Raw genomic sequence first — 26,333 nt, 5'->3', positions numbered from 1 at the left:
TATGAGAAAACTAAAACGCAATATTTAATTTTCAAAATGTATTTTAAAATTTTTTTTTTTCAATTTTAGACAAATATTATTTCATAATATACAATAAATATCATCCTGAAATTCTTATTTTGTACTGCACAATGACTTTTCTCACTGCACAAAATGTGTCTCACTACACACTAAAAAAAACCCTGTAATTTACCATTGTCAATTGTGGTATTCAATAACATTAACTATAATTATAAACAAAATATTATTAAAAAGATATTTATTGAAAAAACTCAGGGCAATCGGTTATCGAGAATTATCATTGTTATTATTGTTATTGTTTTCGCCACCAATAATTTCCTTTTCCGGAGTCCGGACACTGCCGGCTGACTGCCTAAGGCTGGGGCTATACATGGCGTTTTCCATCGAATTGAAAATGCGTTGGTTTATATAGGAGCTATACACGATGGACTTAATAGTTAATACGCCGCGTTTTAATCCGCAGCGGAAAACGCCGGTCGGATTGCGTTTTGGCGAGCGAACGCCGGAGTAATAAAAACGAGGCGTATTACATCCATCGTATATAGCTACTTCGATATTAAACAAACTCATTTTCAATTCGACGGAAAACGCCACGGAATACGCAGCGTTCGAAACGTGGTGGTAAACGCCGTGTATAGCCTCGGCCTAAGTTTAAGACGCTGTTCACTTTGATTTTGCACGATTAACCGGATTAACATTTTTCTTTGGGTCGTTATTTTTACGATCAAAACATGGCAGAAACTAAATTAAAGGTGACCATTTATCTCTAAAAACTAAACCACATACTACAATTAAAGATAAACTACGATCTTGGATACTGCATTTTAAAGTACCGCACAACTGTGTAAATAATTTATTAAATATACTAAACTCCGAAGGTTTAAACTTGCCAAATGATGTACGAACTCTTATTAATACACCTAAAATGTATGAAATTTCTAATATTGACAATGGAAACTATATCTATACATTTAGGATTAAAAAATATGCTTCAACCTCTTTTAATACATTTTAAATGCCATATCAGTACAACATTAAAATTAGGAATTAATATTGATGGACTTCCTATTTCTAGAAGTTCAAAAAGTCAACTTTGGCCAATTTTAATTTCCATTACAAATTGCAAGGTTCTTTCAAAATATGTTTAACTATAGGCATATATCATGGAACTAAAAAACCTAAATTCATAAATGAATTTTTTAAGCCATTTATAACTGAACTTTTGGAGTTATTAAACATTGGTTTATGTTGTAATGGAATTGTATTAAAATTTGAAATAAGTCATTTTGTATGTGATGCACCAGCAAAAGCATTTTTGCTTAGTGTGAAAGAGCACAACGCCTATTTTGGTTGTAACTCGTGCATCCAAAAAGGTACATATATAGAGCACAGAATGGCATACTTTGAAATTGATTCCCTTTTAAAAAGTGATGAATCGTTTCGTAATCAAAATCAAGAGCATTATCACAAAGGAAAAAGCTCACTAGAACTTCTACCAATAAATATTGTTAATACAGTTCCTTTGGACTATATGCATAATGTATGCTCAGGGTTTAAGAAACGGTTATTAGAGTTTTGGATAAAAGGTAAAAAAGATGTTAGAATTAACGATGAAAATAAAATATTAAAGATCCATGGATAAATTTATCTGTTTCAAGTATGAAAATTATCTTCAAGAATTAAAAAAATCTATTAAAAGTTCCAAATATCCACTACAAGAACTTACAAATAGAATTATTGAAAAACAAAAACACTCTTTATCTGAAAAATATCAAATATTAAATCCAGTAACTATAGGAAAAGAAATTAATATTAAAATTGTTTCTCCTTATGTTTCGTTAGTTGATAAGATTTATGGAAAAATTATATTACAAGATTTAAACATAACTATTAACACATCTAAAATAAAGGATAAGTATGTTATGCTAAAAATAAGAACATTGTTATTTTAAAGTATATTGTGAAACGACAAAATGAATCCGAGTTCAAAATAATAGTTCAAACATTTTTAAATTGCTTAAATTTTTATTCTTCTCCTATACTATCATCAAATTTAGGAACTTTTATTGTAAATACTGCATTATTATCAGATGAATTTATTATAAGTGTTACAGATATAAAATATAAATGTTTTTTTGTGCCGATATCAATTATCAAATGAAAAAGCAATTGTAACAACATGATGTCATAGTATACCTGAGTAATATGTTTTTTATATAAACAATAAACAGGTACCTACCTATTTTATTTAAAAGTTGTTTATTGTATTATACTATTATTATGTTTATTTTATTTATATATTATATATTATATTTATGTACCTTAATATGTATAGGTAGAGATGCTCTCTATGTATAGGTATAAAAATAAAAAATATTTACTATTAAAAACTAGGTATATTGTAATTATTATAATACCTAATTTGTTAGGTACCTAGTTTTTTAAATTATCCTGCATTCCTGTTCATCATTTATTTAATTTCAATAAGCATATGTTAAGTAGGCTTTGGTATCACTATAATATGTCCAATTTGTCATCAATAAGTGGTTACATCATTTGAGTCGAAGCCCCCTTCAAATAATAATGCAGTTCATATATTTTGGATTCAATAAATAAATATGATTACCAAAATACATATTTCACATAATATAATTGATTGACATCCGCACCCAGTTGACAACCAATTTGCCTGCTACCAGTAATTTGCCAGTCTCTTGGGTCTTTCATTTAATATACTAACCTTGCACCGCAAACACAGCGTAAAAAAGGCTATTATATTATAAATTATAACATGACCACACGACTTAAAAATGGCGACACACAGGCGTCGAGCACGAACACGAAGACGGACAAAGTCAAAGCCGGGTTCGCAACGGGAGGTTACGTACCCCTCGGACGTTAAGAAAAAGCCATAGAGGCTGGAAGCAACGCCGTCGGCCCGGCAGTGTACCATAGTGTGCGGCAACCGTGTGACCAAAAACGTCAAAGGGATACAGGGATTGTATGAAAGCTGCGGTGGTGGAAATCGATATATTATATTCATTTTTTCAAGGCTGGGCATTAACGAGTTAAAAGTTGAAATTAAGTTAAAACACGTTTTTTTTCAAATAATCTTTTAACTTAAAAAGTTAGTTTTTTAAGATTAATGTGTTAACTTAGAGTTAATTTTATTCAAATATATCTAAATTAAGTTAATTGTTAGTTAGTTACTTATTTGTAAAAAATATTTATGTAAATTATCTTTATGTGAGCAATAATGTAATTTGGGGATTTTTTCCTAGGATCGGGGATTTTTTTTCCTGGGAAATTCTACTCCGGGATTCGCCAATTGGCACTTTGATCAGATCAAACATGAAATATTTTGTTTCTTCAAACAGAAAACAAGCGCTGTTAGTTTTCTCTTTTCAAAATACTCCTAAGTTTCTAAGTTGATGAACAGTAACCGTGCTGAAACATCACATTTATATACAAAATTTTAATTTGTTAATCGGTCCGCGATGAACTTTATAAATCGTTTTACTATAATGGTACACTATTTGTAATTATTACAAATCATATATGTCAGATTCATTAAATCTGATATAAATTTTATGTAATATGATAAAAATATAAATCTACTTGGTAATTGATAAAATGAGTGTCAGTAGAAAATATCAAACGTTCAATAAGTACTCGCATTACTATGTATAACTTAGCATTATAGATGAAATTTATAGGTATTTTATTTAACATTTTCGTAGGGTTTGGCATTTGTGTATATTATGAGGCTTTTGCAGCCTTATGCTGTGTTGCTTGTAACATTGAGTAATACATTATGTAACTGTTATCTGATATATATTACGTGAATAGTGTTTTAGAAACATTACAGTAATGTTTTTTTAAAAACTATCCCTGGGACGTTTTTAGGTATTGTCAAATCTTTTAATTTTCACATCGACACTTCAAAAATATTTTTTCAGAAAAATTGAAAATTTCAGTTGTCTATAAATAGCTCAAAAAAAGTCAAAATATTTTGAAATTTAAATCAAGTAAATAAAATGCCAATCTAAATAACTGGTAAAATTTTCAAGTATCTACGACTTATACTTTTTGAATTATAACAAATATCAAAAATCGTTAGGTTAGGTTAAACCGTTATTTAACGCGGTTTTGTAAAAATTTAAATTTCAAACACTCATAAAAATTTTTTGTCTGAATCCGGTAGAGTTTTTTTTACAGATATTTGAAGAAAAATGTGTGGAGAACCTTGTACCAAATTTTCAAAACTTAGTTATAAAAGAAAAAAAATTTATGATTTTTCAACTTCAAAATTACTTGCAAATTTTCGCGTTTTCGACAGATTTCGTATAAATTTGAACTATAAACTCTTATAAAAAAAATTGTGACTAACGATTTTTAATTTTTTTCAACTACAATAAAAACAACTCATAAGGAACCTTGTATTAAATTTTCAAAACTTTTTGGTAATCCAAAAATTTTTTATCGACACTTTAAATAAAATTTCTCAAAAAAATCGAAAATTTCAGTGGTCTATAAATAACTCAAAAAAAGTCAAATTCTTTTGAAAATTTAACTATATATAGATACCACTGACATTAACATTTGGTGAAAATTTCAAGTATTTTCAGTGATTAGTTTTTGAATTACAACCATAAAAAAAAATCGATTTGGTCGAAAACTGGTTTTGCGTAAAAATTGCCGTTTTTCCGTCATTTTTTTTTTGTTTTTCTCGATTTTTTTGAAAACTGTTGGAAAATGTTAACTTTTTACCTCTATAATGCACCAAGGATATTCATTTTTACATCGGAAACCACCCCCATAGTATGAAATTGGAGCATTATTTTGACTAGTTATGCTGTACACAGACACAAAAAAAAAACACGCATCATTGTAAAATCAATACATTCATCACTTCGTTCAGAATCTAAAATATCTACCTAAAAATAAAGTAATTTATTAAAATTGTGCATTGTTGTACAGTGTAACAACAATTGATATATTGCCACACAATTGGATACAGAATATTTTATATTTAACATCTTAAATATTAATTAAGTAATAATTAGATAGATTATTTATATTTGTTATATAAATGACTACATCTATAAATGAAAATGGTTTTGCAATAAACTCACTGAAATTTAAAAACTGTCTTACAAGTAAATGTATGTACTGATTTAAATTTTTTTCATAAGATATAGCTATAGTTAATCTGGTATAATTACAAATTATTTTTTCAAAGAGTTGTATCATTTATACAATAAAATGGGAAGTAAATATTACGCTCTATTTCATTGAACGTGGTTTGAACAAGATTTTAATTCGGTAATCGGTCCGCAATGAACTTTATAAATTGTTATGTTTTAATGGCACACAATAATAATTACAAATCATATATGTCAGATTCATTAAATCTGACATCAATTGTATTGATAAAAATATAAATTTACTTGGTAATTGATGTACCTAAAGAGTATATTAAGTAGAGAATATCAAACGTCTAAATAAGTACTCGCGTTATTTTGTATAATTTAGCATTTTATTTAACATTTTCGAAGGGACATTTGTGTATGTCATGAGGCTTTTTTCAAATCCTCATAATTATTTGAATTATGTGAATTGGTAATTATGAAATCTATACCATTTTGTGTTATTTACTTACTCTTTTCAGATAAATAGTTAATGACTGATAATAGTAATATCCATTAGAACTTGAAAAAAGTACCCATTATTCAATTGACATTTAGGCGATTGCTTTGAATTATTATAATTTGAAACTTATAATGTATTTTTTTTTTTTATTATTATTTATTTACAAAATGCCATGTAGACATTTTAAATAGGTATATTTATATTACCGTATATTTTAATTCGTAAAAATATTAAATATATAAATCACCAACAAAGTTTGAAATTGAAGCACTATTTCGACTAGTTATGCTGTACACAGACGCACAAAAAACACACATCATTGTAAAATCAATACATTCAATTTCGTTCAGACCATAAAAGTACAAATATCAAATTATAGATATATTTGCTAGTGGCCATAACGTATAGCTAGTCCTTTTTTTCCACCCAAACACTATGTATTCTTATTTTATTATCATTTGTATTTTGTGGTGGCATAGCGAGAAATTAATATAACATTTCTCTTGTATGTTGTATATTTCACTTTTCTAAATCGAAATGTTTTGTATAATATGATAATACACATGATGTGCAATAATGTTCATATCGTGACAATAATCATAATATACATTTGTTATTTCCATAAAGTATAGTAGAAAAAACGCCAAATTCTTGTACAACATATTTTCAGTAAGGTTAGGTTAGGTTTTTAAATTCAAATTTATAAAATTATCGATTTTTATTGGTAAGGCTTGTAAATGTAATACAAGATTCATTATAATTAGTTCAAACCTGAACCAAATAATTTAAAAAATATATAATCGCAACTTTGTATATACATTTCGAGTTGAATTGTTGGTGAAATATATAATAGGTGGATATTTAAACAAAGGATAACGGTTTAAGTTATTTTGTTGTATTTCAAAAGTAGGTATTATTTATGGGAATTTAAAACTTTTAATGTGCTTAATTATGTTGTTTTTTTTTCCAAAATGTCAAATAGATATTATTAATACATTTAAATTAATTTTGTGCTATTGTCTATTTTTAATACCAAAAGAAATTGACCGATGTCAAATTAAAAAAAAAATTATATTTGAAGTTTAAATTTTTCCAAAAAAAAAAATGTCACACTTAAAATAGCTATTTTAAATATACGCGAAATGCCAAACCTAACGATAATCTTTAATAAAATACAAAATTTTTATCTAAAATGCTACGTTTTACACAATACCGTGTACACTAATTAGATGATTGATATTTTCTACTTATAATCATTTAATCAATTACCAAGTAAATTTATATTTTTAGTCAGCATACATAATATCGATGTCAGATTTAATGAATCTAACATATATGATTTGTAATTATTATCGTGTACCATTATAGGAAAACGATTTATAAAGTTCATTGTGGACCCGATTACCAAATTAAAATCTTGTATAAAAATGTGACATTTCGACACGGACACTGCTCATTTGTATTTCGAATTACTAGTGCCGCGTTCGTCGATAATTGTGCATAGTTCCTTTATACGTAAGATAAATAGATATTCAAGAAGCGATTTGTTCATACGGCGTTTTCGTTGTGAGTATAACAGTGCATTATATTATATTAATTCGTGTATAGGCTGCTTAAGGCAGAGGTATTCAAACTTTGAGTCGCGGTAGTTTTCGATGGGAACTGCGTCCTATAATTGAAAACCAATATATATATATATATATTTGATTCAAAGATTTTTATCATATCTATAACATCTATACCAAAGTTATTGTATATAAGAAAATACTAGTGACTAAAAATGGTGTGTTGATTTAGGTTAGAAATACTCGTGTAAAACCATTTATTAATTTATTAAAAATCTATACTATATCGACATTTTACGTAAAACGTTTTATTCTTATAATCATGACGTTTCGCTGAACATCTATTGAAATTTATTCTATTTCGTCAAATAGGTTGAGTAGGTATTTAATAAATAGTTTAGGCATCGGCTAATATATACGTTTTAAACCATCGTACAATTTTAAAATATGTTCTCCTACGTTTACGTCTACTATTTCGTATCTACCAATGTTTTGTTCACATTCAACCGTAACGAGTCGACGTGATTTACTTGAAATACCTATACTTCAATGTGGTTATTTATTTTCGTAGTTGCGGTATTAACCATGTCTTGGAAACAAAATCCGTCGTCATCTTCTAAAAGCACACAAACGTCTGGGATCAAGCTTAAAGAGCAGCAACCAAAGGTGTATGTGAATATGCGAGACGAAAGATTCGCCGAAAAAAAGCGACTTAAAGATGGCCTGCCACCGGTGGAAAAAATGCAACCGAAACAGCAGTATGGAACAAAACAAACGATGGATTCAATAAAAGAGCCGAAAAAGAAATGATATAAGTAAAAAAAAAAAAAAATGTGCATCGTCATGATTAAAATAAATTTACTACGACAATCTTTTTTTGTTCTTCTGTTGCATACAATTCCTACACGAACCCAGATATTTTCAGTTTATCATACATAACGTGTCACAAAATTAATTTCATCGTATGACAATGATGTTATAATGGTAATCTTAGCGTAGCGAACTATTTGTGATTACACATTCAAATACACAAACCATAAACAAGAGACGGAAAACCGCAAATTAAAGTTTTACAAAAAACCAGTATTCCACAAATTCGATTTTCTTACATGGTTGTAACACAAAAACGAATTGCTGTCAATGCTTAAAATTTTCACCAAATGTTTATTTTAATGTAATCTATCTATACGCAGTTAAATTTTGAAAATATTATAGCTTATAATGGTTTTTAAGGATTTTTCCAAGTATTTTCTTTTTTTTTTTAATGTCGATAAAAAAATTTGGATACCCAAATTAAATTTAAAAAATTTAATACAAGGTTTCTAATTTTACTAATTGTAAAATGTTATAAATTTATAAAATACATATTCTGCATTGTCTATCGCAATGTGTTAATGATATCTTTTAAAACGTAATAAACTAGTTTAGAACTTACTGAAAATACGTTGTACAAGAATTTGGCGTTTTTTCTACTATACTTTATGGAAATAACACATGTATATCATGATTATTGTCACGATATGAACATTATTGCACATCATGTGTATTATCGTATACAAAACATTTCGATTTGAAAAAGTGAAATATACTACATACAAGAGAAATGTTATATTGATTTCTCTTTTAGCCGCCACAAAATACAAATGATAATAAAATAAGAATAATTAGTGTTTGGGTGGAAAAATGGACCAGCTATACGTTATGGGCCACTAGCATATAATATATCTATAATTTGATATTTGTACTTTTATGGTATGAACGAAATTGAATGCATTGATTTTACAATGATGTGTGTTTTTTTGTGTGTCTGTGTACACCATAACTAGTCGAAATAATGCTTAGATTTCAAACTTCGTTGGTGGTTTCCGATGGATAAGTGAATATCATTGGTACATTATGAAGGTCAAAAGTAAACATTTTCCAACAGTTAGACCGATATTATTTAACCTAATGGACTTTTATGGCAGACAATATCTTCGATCATAATATACAACATTATTTATTTATATTAGATTATTTAAAATTGTATTCAAATATCAGATTTATATTTTATGTTAGTCTGTAGGACATAAAGGTTCAAATTTTTACGGTTGATATTATATTATCGAATATAGGTAATGTTTTAATATCGGAATAAAGTTTAAAGGACCACACATTGTCTCTATATAATCCAACCCCATCGACAGCAAACAGTTCTTAGAAGTAATCTCAAGCGTTATACATAATGAATATTTAAGTTGTATGGTCGTATCTTATTATTATTATTAATAAAAAAAATAGCATTATATCTCTTTTACCAATTCTTATACGATTATCACCTAAAATATCTGTGACGTACAAAACATATTTGATATTTTAACCAATTAAAATATACGGTAATATAAATATACCTATTTAAAATGTCTACATGACATTTTGTAAATAAATAATAATAAAAAAAAAAAATACATTATAAGTTTCAAATTATAATAATTCAAAGCAATCGCCTAAATGTCAATTGAGAAATGGGTACTTTTTTTCAAGTTCTAATGGATATTAGTATTATCAGTAACTAACTATTTATCTGAAAAGAGTAAGTAAATAACACAAAATGGTATAGATTTCATAATTATCGATTCACATTATTCAAATAATTATGAGGATTTGAAAAAAGCCTAATGATATACACAAATGCCAATCCGTACGAAAATGTTAAATAAAATATAAAATTTTATCTTAAATGCTAAATTATACACAATTACGCGAGTACTTATTTAGACGTTTGATATTTTCTACTTAATATACTGTTTACATCAATTACCAAGAACATTTATATTTTTATCAGGACAATTGATGTCAGATTTAATGGATCTGACATGTATGATTTGTAATTATTATTGTGTGCCATTATAACAAAACGATTTTAAAAGTTCATTGCGGACCGATTACCAAATTAAAATCTTGTATATAAATGTGACATTTCGACACGATTACTGTTCATTTGAATTTTGAATTACTAGTGCCGTGGTCGTCGGTAGTTGTGCATAGTATAACGGAAGATAAATAAATATTCAAGAAGCTATTTGTTCAGACGGCGTTTTCGTTGTGAGTATAACAGTGCATAATATTATATTAATTGGAGTATAACAGAGGTATTCAAAATTTGCGTCGCGGGAGTTTTTGAGGGGAGCCGCATCCTATAGTTCAAAACCTAGGTTAGAAATAGGTACTTATGTAAAATAATATTTTAATTTATTAAAAATCTTTATTATCGACATTTTACGTAAGACGTTTATTATTGATAATTAGTGATGCACAACGATATATTTTCTGTTATCGATATCGGTTCATTGATATCAATATCGAAAAAATCTTGACGTTTCGTGGCACAAAGTTGAAAAACGCTGAACTGTAAACAATAATCATTTGCTAAATCAAACTTTAAAATAGATAATTTAGATAATTAAAAGTTAAAATTAAGTTATAACGTTAAGTAAATTTTAATTAACTTGTTATTTTTTTTTTGAAATAATCTTAAACCTAATAAATTACTTTTTTTAAGACCAACGTGTTAAATTTATTCAATTAAAGTTATTTTCTGTCCAAAGTATAATGCAAATTTTTTAATGAGTTTTTTTAATACCTAAGTAGGTTTTTGATAAATAGTTAATACTTTGATGTATTATTTTAAATTTACCCAGTAATTTTCTTGAACTTAAAGAAAAACTATCTAATAAACATTATTATGTGCTTGAAATTTTTTTATTTTAAAAATTAGAAAATTTTAACTTTAAACTAAGTTAAGTTACTTTATTTTCAAAGTTAACGTATAACTTAACGAGTTAAAAAAAAATCGTTTTCTTGCCCAACCTTGATTATTTCTATAATGTAATAGCAACAAATATAATTTACATACATTTATAATTATTAACTTTAAAGATGACACTAAAGGGCCATGGGATGAAAAAGTTTGTATGAATCGCACACAAAATTGCTTTATTGAAAAATATTCTACTTAGTCAAATAAGTTAAGTTACGTTGTTTACGTTTACTACTTCGTTTTTACCAATGTGTTGTAGGCAATATTTAGTTTCAAACGTAACGAGTCGACTTAATTTACTTTATATATATATTTAAATGTGGTTATTGTTTTTCGTAGTTGCAGTATTTAAAATGTCTTGGAAACAAATCCCGCCTTCATCTTCTAAAAACCCACAACCTAAGTCTGGGCTCAAGCCTAAAGAGGAGCAACCATATGAAGCCGTATATGAGCATTTGCGAAATGAAAGATTTTCTGAAAACAAGCAAATACTCAAAGATGGTCTGCCGCCGGCGGAAAGAGTCAGATCGAAACAGCAATATGGAACAGAACAAAAATTGGATCCAATAAACCCGTCGAACAAGCCATGATAATAATAATAAAAAAATGTGCATCATCTTGCCGAAAATTAATTTAACTCGACAATCATTTTTTGTTTCTCTATTGTATTGTGAAATATAGTAATACTACATAAACAATTTATTTAAAACTTTAAATCTTTAAAAAATAATTTAAAATAAACATAAATTTTAATATGCATTAAAAATGTTTATGTGACATTGTGTAAAAAAAAAATAATTAAATACATTAAAAGTATCAACTTACTACAAATAATATTTTTGAAGTACAACAAAATATTAAAACCGTTATTCTTTGTTTGAATATTTAAATATCTAATTTTTATTTTGTTAACAATTCAACTTAAAATGTCTACACAAAGTTGTAATTGTAATGTATTTTTTAGATTATTTGATTCCAGTTTGAATTACTTATAAGGAAACTTGTATTACATTTTTAAGCTTCACCTATAAAAATTGATCATTTTATTAATTAGAACTTAAAAATTAAAATGATTTCAAAAATAATATCTTTTTATTGGCTACCTATATATTTTAAATATTTTAAATTACTAAAAAACCACTTATTTTAGATTATGTACCCTTTAATGATAACCATTGTCTTCTAAATTCTACACTACCATAATTTTATATACTTTATATAATTTTATATAGGTATTATGTATAAGTCTCTATTAAATCATAAACATTTAAGATCTGGTTTATTGGATTATATAAATTATTTTTTATTTTACCTGATTTTTACTAAACCCTAAATTTATAAAATTATAACAGAACAAAAATTGAACAATTTATAGTTTAATGTATAACTCAATAATATACTAATATTTATAAGATGTACTCTTAAAAATTATCTTTTTCTTTATCTAGATAAAAATAATATTTATCTAATCCCAACACTACAGTTATTGGACGTTTGACATTTTCTTCTTATAATCATTTAATCAAATACCAAGTACATTTTAATTTTTATCAGAGCACAAATTATTGGTGTCAGATCTAATGAATCTGACATACATGATCTAAATTCTGTGACGTTACAGTATCTAGCAATGTTATTTAGGCTCCAAACGTAACAAATAAACTTAATTTACTTTAAATATATTTTAATTAGGTTATTGTTTTTTGTAGTGACATTATTAATAATGTCTTAGAAACAAATTTCGACTTCATCTTTAAAAACCAGTATTTTTTTTGAAATATCGATAAAAAATTTGGGTGCCAGATTAAACTTCAAAAATTAATAAGTATGTGGTTTCTTACAAGTTGTTCTTATTGTAGTTAAAAAATCGAAAAACCTTAGTCACAATTATTTTTATCAATGTTTTAAGTTCAAATTTTTACAAAATGTTTATGTAATTTTGCAGTTAAAATGTATATAAATTGTGTTATTTAAATTTAAGGTTAAAAAATTCAACACAAAGTTGTCCATAAGTTTTCGTTTCGATAATTATAATGAAAGTTGATGCACCTCTTTTATCAAATCTTCGTTTGCGTATTGACATTAATCACTGTTTTCTAAAATGTTGTATATTTTTTCCATCGCAATATTCAGTTCCTCGCTCGCGGGTCTATCACGTTTTGAACCTTGTTTAGGCAGAGTAAAAAGTTGTGTGATCGTTCAGGTCAAAAATTATTGATGTAAAAAATTGATGATATCACATCAAAAACACTTTGTCAAACTACATGTGAAAAACGGCTAAGTAAGGAAAGAAAACAGATGTTTAAGTTCTGTAACAACGTGATAGCATAAATTAAGTTAAGTACCTATATTGATTTTAAGTACAATTATTTTGTTTCAATAACTTATTTATTTGGCGAGCAATTATTTTGAGTAGAAAAAATGTCCATTATAATATTTGAAATTATTACGAACTTCTAATGCCTATTGATAATATTTTCGTTGCGTGATTTCGTGTACCACTTCATATTATAAAGTATCTATACAATTTATCGCTAAGTAAATAGATTATTGATTATATGATATCATTAACATAATAAATTTATGTTGGGACCAAGGTGTATTGAAAAGGTGTCGTCACTCTATACCCCTATGCATACATACTTTTGATTGAAATTCTTACCACAGTTACTATAGACACCAGAGCGCGCTTCCTGTCCTGTGAAGGCCGATTTTTTCATACTGTTAAATACAAAATGTTATTAAAACTGTAAGTATATTAATTAAAATGTTATTATTTTTGGATTTGGCTACCTATACTATAATTTATATATATTGCGTTTAAGAAATGTCACGTTCTAAGTACAAGCAAAGGATACCTACCGGAGTACCGGACCCATAACTTACTAGGACTTCGATATGAGCATGACAAATTAAATTAAACAAGTCAGTAAGTAATTATTCCATATCGATACTTGTTTGCACCGCAAAACAAAGTTATGTTGTATTATTTATGTTATCATATTCATGTGCATGTATCGGTGCGTTCCACAGTTGCAGCCTTGTCGGCGGACGCTTATCAGGCGTTCGTGTGCGACCGGCCAGTCGTGGAACCATTATCAGTGTTTTCTATTTTATTCGGTTATGTTCAAAACTTTTAAGTTGTTTCGGTTTGTCATGCTTTCAGTGTCACAAAGTTTCCAATTTTTCCATTGTTCAGTGTTTAGTGTGGTGACACTGAAAGACCGTTCATTTGAGTATCTTCGTGTGTTTCATCCGTTACATGTAGAAGTCAATTACTTCACTTTTTGTCGCTGTCCAGTCAGCATTGTTTTTCGTTCTACATGTTCTGTTTGCAGTCGTCCCAAACCACGTTGTTGTGATTTTGTGAATTCGTCGTCTGGTAATTATCGTTCTCAGCATTTTTTATTGCCTTCATTAACTTGTTTATCCCCAGTTTAGGGTGGTCAAAATTACCAGCGATTTGTGTAGTGATTCAACGTGTTTTGGTGTACCTCGTTGCTCGTGGGGACAGTAGCGTGTGCTAAAGATCCTGTCCCGGCTGCATTCAGTGTTTCATTGGTGTGAGTTCTTCGTGAACAGCTGTCGGCACACATTCGCACGTACGCAGGGTCAATTTTGTTTTTATTGTAACTTATTTGACATATTTACAGGCCCTGGTGCGGTAGCGTGGGTGTAAAACCAGGTGTGTGTCTCAACTGTTATGTGAGTATTGGTCGGCCAAATGTTTATGTGTATGACCGACGGGTCTTAGTTATTACATTGAATTATTGCATTTATATTATATTAGTTACCATTTTTTGCATTTATATTATATTGGTTACCAATTGTTTTATCTTATATTGTATTAGTTTATATCAATAAAAATCAAATAAACTAATTGCTACCAACCATTATTATTATTATTTTATTTGAACGCGCTGAGGTAGTGCGTCATATTATGTTGCCTACCTCACAGTCGTGAAGGCACAACTGATTATATTATTAAGCGCTGAACGCGGCAACAATACTTATCGAATTTTTCTACTTGAAAATTTTATATTTATAATTCTAGACCTAATTTGATTAGTAATCTGATAGAGTTGAGTAGGTAATAGGTATTATTATTTTCTAGTAAGTATAGATAATACATAAACAATTCTAAAAATGTTTTTATGTTTTTACATTTTATTATAACTTAAACTAATTTTGAAATTTTTTTTAGTTTTTTTTGTGTTCTCTTTTTTTCAGCAACTTGCTCGTTTTTTCTTTTGCAAGCAAATATCATCCTTGTTTTGACATAATATGTAATGATATACGTAGTTAATATTTGACTATGTATTGAGCAACCAACCTTTGTCAAAATTTTTTGTTTATTTATTTCTTCAATAACTACAAAATATGTTAGAAAAATAAGTAGTTTAAAATGTACCTATATGAAGTTTTTAAATTTAAATGCAATATTACAAATATACCTTCTATTAATATGTGTTGTTTCACACACTTTTCATAAATAATTTTAGTAATTATTACTTCAAACTTAAATATAATTTCTTTTAAACTATTTGAAGAGATTAATAAAAATCCTTTACTTCTTGATTTAATAAGATTATCCTCTGGATCCGAGTTTTGCTCATTGTAGCAGTTTTCACAATGTTTGGCAGTTGAAAATTTTTTGGCCTGTCTTGCAATATAACCAATGAAATATGTTAGAGCTGATATGTCAATACTATCATTTGTAGAAGAATTTTGTTTTGTGTAAGAATGGTCTAAAAGTGCATCAAAATGTCCTTCATCCAACAAATCATCAATTTGTTGTTCTAGGTCAACTCTAGTTAATTGATCATTTTTGATCCTATTGATGACATTCAAATCAAAGAATTTAACATTTTACCACTAATTATGTTACTGCCTTTGGGTGGTTTTATAAGAGAATAACAAGAGAGCAAATGATAAATTTGTTTAAATTGCAAAGAATCCGGATGTTGATTAGCTCCACAACCTTGTCTTAAATTTCAAAATAGGTGCTTAAAAAAGTAAGTAAGAACAATGAATTTATACAACTAAGAAGTAACGAAAGCATTTTCTTAAAAATGAAATATTATAATATTACTTAATAGTAAGAACTTACCTCAAGAGCATCCTGATTTATTCACCTTGTCATTAAATAAGAGAAACCTACTTTGTTACATAAATATTCAGCAAGTTCTAATGCACCTTTTAGTGATACCAAAAGCCCAGTTTGTGTTTGAATTGTAAATTGGTTCTGTTTGTTTGTACAAGTTTACCAAGTTTTCAAAAAATCTATAAATTCCTCTAAAACCTATTCAAGTAAAATCATAACAAATATCTTATTAACTATTGTAATACCAAGATTATGATGGATTTTATATCTTTCTTTACTTTATTTGCAGATGAATTAATATTACTTCCAAGTCCATGCATTTCAGTTTTTGAATTCATAATGTCCGCCATCACATTAATTATTCTTATAAATTGTATGGTTGAACTACAATGTATAAAATCTGGATGATCTCTGTTCATTAATTCTTCCATACAATCTGCTACAGTACTACAAAAAAACTGTAACATTCAATAGAGTCAAGTTAAAAAAAAATTAAAACAAAATAAAATTGTTCTTTATTTAAAATGTGTGTTTTACAATACTTTTTATTTATAATATTTGATTAAATTATCTTATTTCTTTACATATGTAGAACGAATAACTTACTGTGAAAGCCATTTTAACATTCATGGTTTGATAATTTTGAGGATACAAATGGTCTTTTTTAATTTAAAACACAATTTAATGTGTTTTTGTTCATCATATTTGACCAATGATTTCCAATGATCAAATTCAACTTTACTATATGGAGTCTAAATTAAAAAATATATAGTAAGTACCTTTTTTGGTAATCATTTATATTTTTAGTATTAACATATTAATAATTATTTTTAGATTGTAAGTATACCATGAGAATCTTGCACTTCAACATTCTTTTCCACATTGTTTTCATTAAATGAGGAAAATCTGACGTGAACCACAATTTTCTAGTTGAATCAACAGGATGTTGACAACTAACATTACTCTCATTAATATCAAACAGTTTCCAAATTGCTCTGTTCCAAGACCCGCCATCAGTAACAATATAATGAACTTGGAGTCCAGACTTTTCCAACAATAATATACTTTCTAGTATAACTTTTTGTAGGGTATTACAGTTTGCAGCGTCTCTGGTTAAAAATGCTCCTAATGCTTGAATCCACGAAGCTCTAAAAGGTTGATACATAATAACCAAAGCGTGATCCCCCATTTCATTTTGCTGACTTTCTGGTGTAAATTTTCCTAAATCAACTAAACCATCAACTTCTAATGTGGATTTATTGAATGATACTGCTGATGTTAAAGCCATTTCATCCAATAACAAACATCCTAACCAACGTAATCATTTTAATTAAATAACTATTTAAACAATACATTTAATAATTTAAAAAAATATATACACCGTGTTTCTCAAAATTAGGGATATATTTAGCTTTTTCTTTTATCATTTTAAAAACACTCACTTGAAATCCATAAGAAGGCTGTAATTGCTGAATATACCTTTGTAAAGTTGACAAGGATGGTAATGGTAAAATGTTGTTCCGTCTAATCTTTTTATATAAAACTGGTCCTATAATCTTCATGAGTATACATTCATATACCCAGTCATTAGAATATCTCATTCCTTTTTGGGATTTAACAAATGAAGCTTTAAAAATTGTTCTAACAGCTTCTTTTTGTTTGGATGAAAGAACTTTCACAATTTCTTCAATTTTTTCAATTTTCAAAGTTTTGCGTTTGTTCATTAAATTATTTATATCAATTTTCAAAGTTTTTATCTGTATGTACATAATTTAAAATATATATGAAAGGTACAAAAATGCTTTTAAATAATATATTATGATTAGTTTAATACTTTATTAAAAAGACGTCTTGTTTGTTGGCTTCTTTTATACATAGGATTCATTATTTTGAAGCATACGACAACATTTATACTTTATACTTTTTTCTTCCAAAGTTATTTCACAAATTTTAGACCAGATTCCACCATATCCAGTACAAATTTTAATATCATCAACATTTTTCAATAATATTTTCACGTCGTTTCGACATGTTTCGACATGTTAATTTTCCAATAGGCAATGCTTTTTTTTTTATGAAAACCTTAATATTGTAAATATTTATTACCTACTATTGTATTCATATAGTTTTATTTGTAATTTATAATATAAGATTAATTAATTAATTCATAGTTATATATTTATGTATTAAATAGTTGTATTAATTATTATTATTATAAAAACCTGTGGTATAGATGATGAAAACCTAACACATTTATCATTTTTTAGGCCAGTGATATGGGTAAATAAAGTTTCTTTTCCATTTGTTTGCAAGCCCCACATACTTCCTGGAAGTTAAACATTATTTGCATCCAAGAGAACATCATATGTTTCTTCTGTGATACATTTTGGAACATACTCATTCATCAAACCTGGATGCGGTGAACTATCAAATAACTCTGGCATCACATTTTCACTTTCATTAAGCGTTTCCGGAATTTAACCAAACCAATTATTACTTGCAAATTGCAATACATTTTTTTCTAAATAATACTATTGAAATATGATGTTTGAATATTATTATGCTCTGATAGAACCATATTTTTATATTTTTCGATGATTGTTAAAGTACTTTAAAAATACATGGTTTATTAGAAGTGTAATAATTAATAGAAGAAATCAGATTTAAAAAATATTATCTATTACGACACATAGAATGACACTATATCTACATATGTAATAAAATATAATTATGAAACCTTTGTTGGACCAATCCTCAGTGTAGGTAGCTTTCTTTTCATTATTTTATCGCTTAGGTATTTGGGTAAATTTGGGAAGAGCGTAGGAATTGCTCCAGCTACTAATGTAGACTTACACAATTCATATTGGATGTCCTTTCCATCAGCCCTCTTAAAAACTATTTCTTTTATTATATATTGCGCCAGAAAATGTTATTCGCATACACGATCTTTTGCTGTTAAATTTTTATCAGCCCGTGAAATTTTTTTATTCCACACTTCGATTAACTCCTGTTACAAATAGTATGAATATTTAAATAAAATATTGATTTATGTAAATTGTTATTGTTCTTTTTATATAGGTATAGTATATTTATATTACAATGTTGAAAATAATTTAATCTGCATAAATGTATAGTTAATAGTAATAGAATATAAATTTAACTTTCTTTTAAACAATTAAAAAATATTACCACTTGAGGCTTAAACAATGAGATTGGTTTTGTCTTCTCATTTTTTTGAGAAGCATAACCAGTTCTGCAACCAGGCACAAAACATTTGTTTGGCATTTTTAAAAAAAATAATAAAAACTAGATGTTTTGAAAGATATATTTTCAACTTTGTGAATGCAGTGCAAAGTGAATAATGTTTAGGGTAAAATTATTATTTTGACAACCAAATAGGCATAAGATTTCGAGTGACATACAGTTTAAGCATGTTTGTAAAATGTACATGCTTGTTCAATGTTCATGTTTGTACATGTTTCACTATTATTTTTGAATATATATGCATATTTAGATATTCTACAGATTAATCTTAAACAGTACTTATCAAATTTTTGTCATGAAATCCTCTAAGTTTAATGTAAAACTGTCAAGGACCTTTTAATCAAATCATTAATTTTTTTTTTCTTAATTATGTACTATAATATTTATTTAAAATATATATTATCTTCGTATTTCTATGTTTTATAATTCTTGAGTGTATTCTGTTATTCCAGTCAATTCCTTGAGTTTTGAGCTCACAAATTATAGGTAAAATTATTTATTTATTATACTGAAGATAGGCTATATATTAAATTGTGTAGTGTTAAAATTATATATATATATATCTTAGGAAAGGCTTAAGATGGCTCAGAGCGGACCAAGCACCCTCCCAATTTCCCTATTTACGTCCATATAATTATGAATATTATTTGTTGAATGTAATATGGAAAGTATTATGTAGGTATGATAATTTAGTGAATCAACTCATACATTTTTCATATATTTTTTTTGGAATAGGAAATTTAAAAATGAGTAATAACAGTATTTAATAATATTAATAATTGTATTTGAAAAAAAAAAGTATTTAAATACAAACATACAATTCATGGTCATTTACAAAATAAAATTTTGTATTTTATTCCTTAAATCATAATATATTTTAAATTTTCTATGGCTTTGGAGTACAAAAGTATTCATTTATCGGCCTTTATAGGACATATAGCGCTCCCGGTGGTGATGTCTATCTGTGGTAAAATTTTCAATCAAGATTTCAAACAAGTGACGACACCTTATCAATCCACCTTGGTTGGGACGTAAATCTAATATAGTGATAACTGTTAATGATAATAACGGGTAAATATTATTTTATAATTTAAATAAAAACCGACATTAAAAATAAATGAAATAAAAAACAATTATTTTCCAAGATTTTTGAGACACCACCTATTTCATAAACTTTCTTATCGTCATTAGCCAATCAAAATTATGAACAACGTATGAGCAACCGTGAATGGTTGTCGTGAAGTAGAGGTGAAATAAAAAAATGGTAAGAATATTTCAAAGTGTATTTTTATTGTTTTTTTAATTTCTGATAATGATCTATCGTCGTCGTTGACTATTGGCGTGTAGTATATAGGTTAACATACGCGGACGCGTATGGCACCAGGTCTTATCTCACTATATTTAAATTCTTCCTTATTATTATTCTGTATTTTTAGTCGTAACATTTTTAATACCTATATGTATTGTATTCATTAATGGTCTATTAGATTTAATACGAATTGTTCAATATTTGGTACTCCAAAGTACCGTCGGACGACAAAGGGTTTTAAAATATACATAAAACACTTATTTTCTAAAAAATATAAATAAATAACGTTTACATTAATATTTCAATAATAAATAATAATAATCAGTGAATGAATAAACTGTTTAAAGGCATAACTATTTTTCATCATTTTTAGTTTTTTTTTGTGGTTTCAAGTTAATGCATTTTTTTTGTAATTTCAGCTTCTTCGGTGTTTGCAGGATTTTTTTGCTTTTCCCATTCCACAATACATTTATCCATACGCCTCTTCATTGATGGATTTTTACACCATAAATTAATAAGCTACTACATATACCAGTATATTAATAACCTAACCTAAGAATACTTTTGTACGCCAAAGCCATTGGAAAATTTAATATATATTATGATTTAAGGAATAAAATTCAAAATTTTATTTTGTAAATGACCATGACTTGTATGTTCTAAATTTGGTAAGGTGGCAGCTTTGCTCGCGAACGTCTCGACGTGCTTCCCGAAAGATAGACGGGTGTCGAGCATCACCCCCAAATACCTGAGATGCGGGCTCAGTATGATCCGGTGGCCTCCAATACTCAGCCGAGGAGGGGTATATGCCCGACATGGGAAAGCCATGAACGAATCATCAGCACAAGGTATTCAGGCGTCGCCTTCATCCTTAGAGCTTCATCGATAACTGGAGTTAACCCAAAGGTTCCCAAACTTTTTTGCCCCGTAGACCACTTGCCAACTTTTACCATTTTTATAGACCCCTAAAATTAAATTTTTACAAATTTATCTATGTTTTAAAACATTGAATATAGATTCGCCTTTTGTGTCTGTAATCAAAGTTATTGCGAAGAGCAGTTCTTCGTGGATTTCTTGATCCATAACAAAACAAAAATATGCTAATAATAGTGCTTCATTACCAAACAAAGTTGACTCATCTAGTTGTATGGAGAAATAGGTTGTTTGCAAATAATTAACGCATTTTCGACTTATAACTTTCGTTGACCCCTATTTACATAATATGATGCAACCCCAATTTTAATTTTCGTTGACATAGACCCCTTACAGGTCAGAATCGACCCCAAGGGGTCGATATAGACCACTTTGGGAACCTGTGCTTTAACCTAATCTAACCTATGGAAACCTGCTAAAATGTATGAATGTGTCATACACTATACCAGATAAAAAGTATCTACATAAAAACTGACATATTGAAAAATCAATTTCATAAAATACTGGTCAGAGATATGCATATAAATTTTATTTACTACACAAAAGAAAGAAAAGAATTAAAATAATTATAACTACCTATCTACAGACTCTTAAAATTTAATATAGTCAGCTATTATATGCCTATACTAGCTGAATAACCTGGCTTCGCCTGTGTATATTTTTTTGTGTTACCTACTATAACTTTTATTTTATCAGTTTTTATATTTATTAAAGTCTACTTTTAGATGTCATGTTGATCCTAGGTTGCCCATGTATTGTAATATTGTAATTTGTCGGCAAAAAATTACTTTACATTATGGTGTTATAAAAACCAAAAAAAAAAAAAATATTTATATTGACAATTTTATTCATCTCAATAACTCTTTATAAACAGTATTTTTGGTACTGCCTTTTGGGGCTTAAATGACCAAACTACTGGCAGAGCTAACTCTAGAACATGTGACATAGAACTGTCCATGTGAAAAATATTCTTCTCTCAAGTCAATCCCTGTCGTGCTCAATGATTGTCCTCGAGACTTATTAATAGTCATAACAAAGCAAACTTTGAGTGGGAATTGTATTCTTTTTAATTCAAAGGGATAATCAGTTGGAATCAACGTTATTTTCGGGATTAAAACTATATCTCCTCTAGCACTCCCAGTGATAACTATAGCGTCTATTAGATTTTTGCGCAGAGCTTTAACTTGTAATCTTGGTTCCTTTCTGATCCAAATTTTTCATACAGTTCATCATTGAGGTACACCTCAATAAATACCAAAAATAATTGTCCGGCTGCCTCCAGCTCACATTCGACAATCATATTAATTAGTTTTTATTAATTTGTAAGAATGTAAACAATTTTAAATAAAAATTAGAAATAACCGTACACAAACTGGGGTGCGTATACGAAGACGCATTAATAATTAATATTCGAAAATAATAAGTAAAACATCTTGTCCTCGTGTACGGGTATGCGTAAATGCGTAGGGTATTTTACGAACACGGACAAATCGCCGTCGCCACTTCGCCGTAAAACCATTTCGCCGTCGCCGTTTCGACGTGAGGCCACTTCGCCGTTAAACAAAATTTTGAGCATTTTACTTATTATTATTTACTATACACATTTTCTAATATTCAATAATAATAAAAAATATTTATTTTTCGTCAATAATATTTAATAATACCTAATAATCTTTTATCGACGTCTAAATAGTTTATTATGTTCCGATATCTGAAGGTTTAGATGTGCTGCAGAGTTTGTGTGTATGAGGTTTATCATAGCTTATAATCGCGCTTAGCGATAAACTAAAATAGGTAGAATTAAGATAGTAATAAAATAACAGCCAACAGATATTTCTTAGTGGACAGTGTAGTCTGTAGGTGTTATTTGCTCGCCAGTACCAAAATGGCAGGCGTAGAAACTATTCGTCGGCGTAACGTTTTTGTGGATAATGGTTTTATGTTTATATTCGATGCGTTTAGTGCAGATGGGAAAAAACGTTTTTGGCGATGTAGGAAAAGAAACATCTGTAAATCTCGAATTCACACAAATGTAGACGATTTGACCGTGTTAAAACGAATCAATGAGCACTCTCATGACTCAGATGCCGCGGCAGTTGAAGCAGAAGTTGCTGTGACTAAAATTAAAATTCGATCCCAACAAACGCTAGAATCTACATCAATAGTATTGAACGAATGTACGACTGGACTTTCACAAGCAGCTAAAGTAAGTGATATAATATTTTTGCGCAAATAAAATAATAAAAAAAATATATTATTGTAATATTTTTTAGGGTACGCTAACGTCCACCTGTGCATTAAAGAAAAAAATAAGGCGTATACGTCAACAAATTGTAAAAGCTCCCTCTGCACCTAAAGATTTAATTTCTCTAATAATTCCAGAAGCGTACACAATTTATTCACCCTCTGAAGGTGTGAATGAGAAATTTTTACTCGATGATAGTGGGCCAGGTCTAGATAGAATTTTAATTTTTGGTAGATTAAGCAGTTTAGATATTTTAGAACGGTCAAAAATATGGTTTTGTGACGGAACATTTAAGATTGCACCTCCTCTTTTCGCGCAAGTTTACGTTATACTGGCTAAAGATATTGGAGGTGTACACCCTCTTATCTATGCACTTTTACCAAATAAACAAGCTAAGACATACCAACAAAACCTGATCTTTTTACTATAATTTAATATTGACGTATTTTATGCAATTTATATGATTATTTATTTTTTATTTATTATTATTATTATTATTTATTACTATCATAAATTATTGACGAAAATGAAATATTTTTACTATTATTGAATATTGAAAAATGTGTATTGTAAACATATTTATAAAATTATTGTTATTAATGTTATATGTAAATACTTATAATGATTAAAATATATCAATACAATTAATTACTATTAAAAATATTTACAAGTGTATGCTTTGTTATGAGTTAATTTTTTTTAACGGCGAAGTGGCCTCACGTCGAAACGGCGACAGCGAAATGGTTTTACGGCGAAGTGGCGACGGCGAAGTGGCGACGACGAAGTGGCGACGGCGATTTGTCCTAGATCGGGTATTTTACGACTTCATGTTATCATGTTTTTATACATAATAATTAACTATAATAATAAAGTGATAAATGTGTTAACACATAAATCAGGTTGTTATAGCAACCATTTATAAACAAAATTTCCATCGTAAATCTCAAAATCCCCATTTGAGCAACCTTTTAAAATGTGGATTTTGAAAAATCCTTTCTTATTGCACGGTGAAAATATAAGAAGAACCTCTATTCCAAATTTCAAGTCCGTACGTTGAGTAGTTTTTGAGATACAGCGATCAATGAGTCAGTGCCCAGTGGTATTTGGATTTTATATGTATAGATAATATTACTCTTTCAATATTATAATGATTCTGTTGCATTCATATTATACTTTATAATGCACTCGGTATTTTATGTTAAATAATACAAATTGAGGAAATTCACTATTCCCAGTGCATATTGGCTATCTCTATTCAAAGATAAATAAAAATTGAAAATTTAATAAATCTATAAATAAAACAAATATTATACTTTATTAATATACCATAAAAACTATTATAATTATTACACAATTTATTCAAAGTAATTGTAGTCTTCAATTTAATTTGTTATGTCTTAATCAATGCAATGTTAATATAAATTTTGATTCCATTTAACCATTAATATTAGGTTTATTCCACGACTCATTGAAATGTAATTGATATTGATGTACGATTTTCAAACACATACAAAATAAAATAAACAAGTTAATAATTTTTAATTATTAAAGAACCGTTGTTACTTACCTAAATTACTAATTGAATAAATATCAATCTATATAAATAGTATTTCAGAGACGTTATAGGAATTGTGTCAGTTGTATGAAATAAGAATTAAATTAATTTAAAAAGTAAAATGAAACATAGATAATGAAGCTTAGATAATTTACTTAAAAGCCAGTAGATAAGTACTTAAATAAAATTAAAATTTAAGCAGCAACTCATAATATAAAGCATAAAACACAGCGTCAATATAATCATTCAGTTTAAGCATAGGTATGAAATATATTTTTGGAGTCTTTGGTGGAGAAGACGTACAAGTTACAGGGAAAACTAGGCAAATGGTAATAACTGAAGTTAATAAAATTTACCACCAAGATCTTTAAAGACAATATTATTTACATGGCACTTGCATTAGCCATAAACATTTTTAATGGACCAACAATTTTAAGATTAGTTTATAGCAGTTGAAGAAGATTGGATGTAATGGATTCAATCGTGTGGAAATTATTTTGATTATTTATATCAAATCATTGTTTGAAATTACTTAGCTGGTTCTAAATTGAATAGAAATTCAATTAAAGTTTCTAATTATTAAACTTAACACATTTAATTTGTGTACCTATTTAAAATATTAAATGGTTAATTTTTTTTAAATTTTCATATTTTATTATTATTCAACTGATTTGTACATATTTTCAATGATGTCTCTAGAAGGAAACTTGTAGCTAAAAGAATATCAGTAGGTATCATAATACATTTTTAATTATTTTTAATAACTTTTACAATTATTAAAATTAAATTGTATATATTTTAAAGTTGTGAAAATACACTGTTAAAAACAGTTATATTTTCAAGGCTTAACACAATATGGTTAAGTGGACATCAATAGCTTAAAAAT

General features: G+C 27.8%; 1 pseudogene; it reads left to right on the top strand.

The window, feature by feature from the left end:
- Positions 1 to 391: 391 nt before the first annotated feature.
- LOC126552376 (uncharacterized) lies at positions 392 to 1,663 on the top strand (annotated as a pseudogene).
- The last annotated feature ends 24,670 nt before the right edge of the window (positions 1,664 to 26,333 follow it).

Source organism: Aphis gossypii, chromosome X, assembly GCF_020184175.1.
Source record: "Aphis gossypii isolate Hap1 chromosome X, ASM2018417v2, whole genome shotgun sequence".
Lineage (NCBI taxonomy): Eukaryota > Metazoa > Arthropoda > Insecta > Hemiptera > Aphididae > Aphis > Aphis gossypii.
This window is presented reverse-complemented; position numbering and strand designations above follow the sequence as displayed.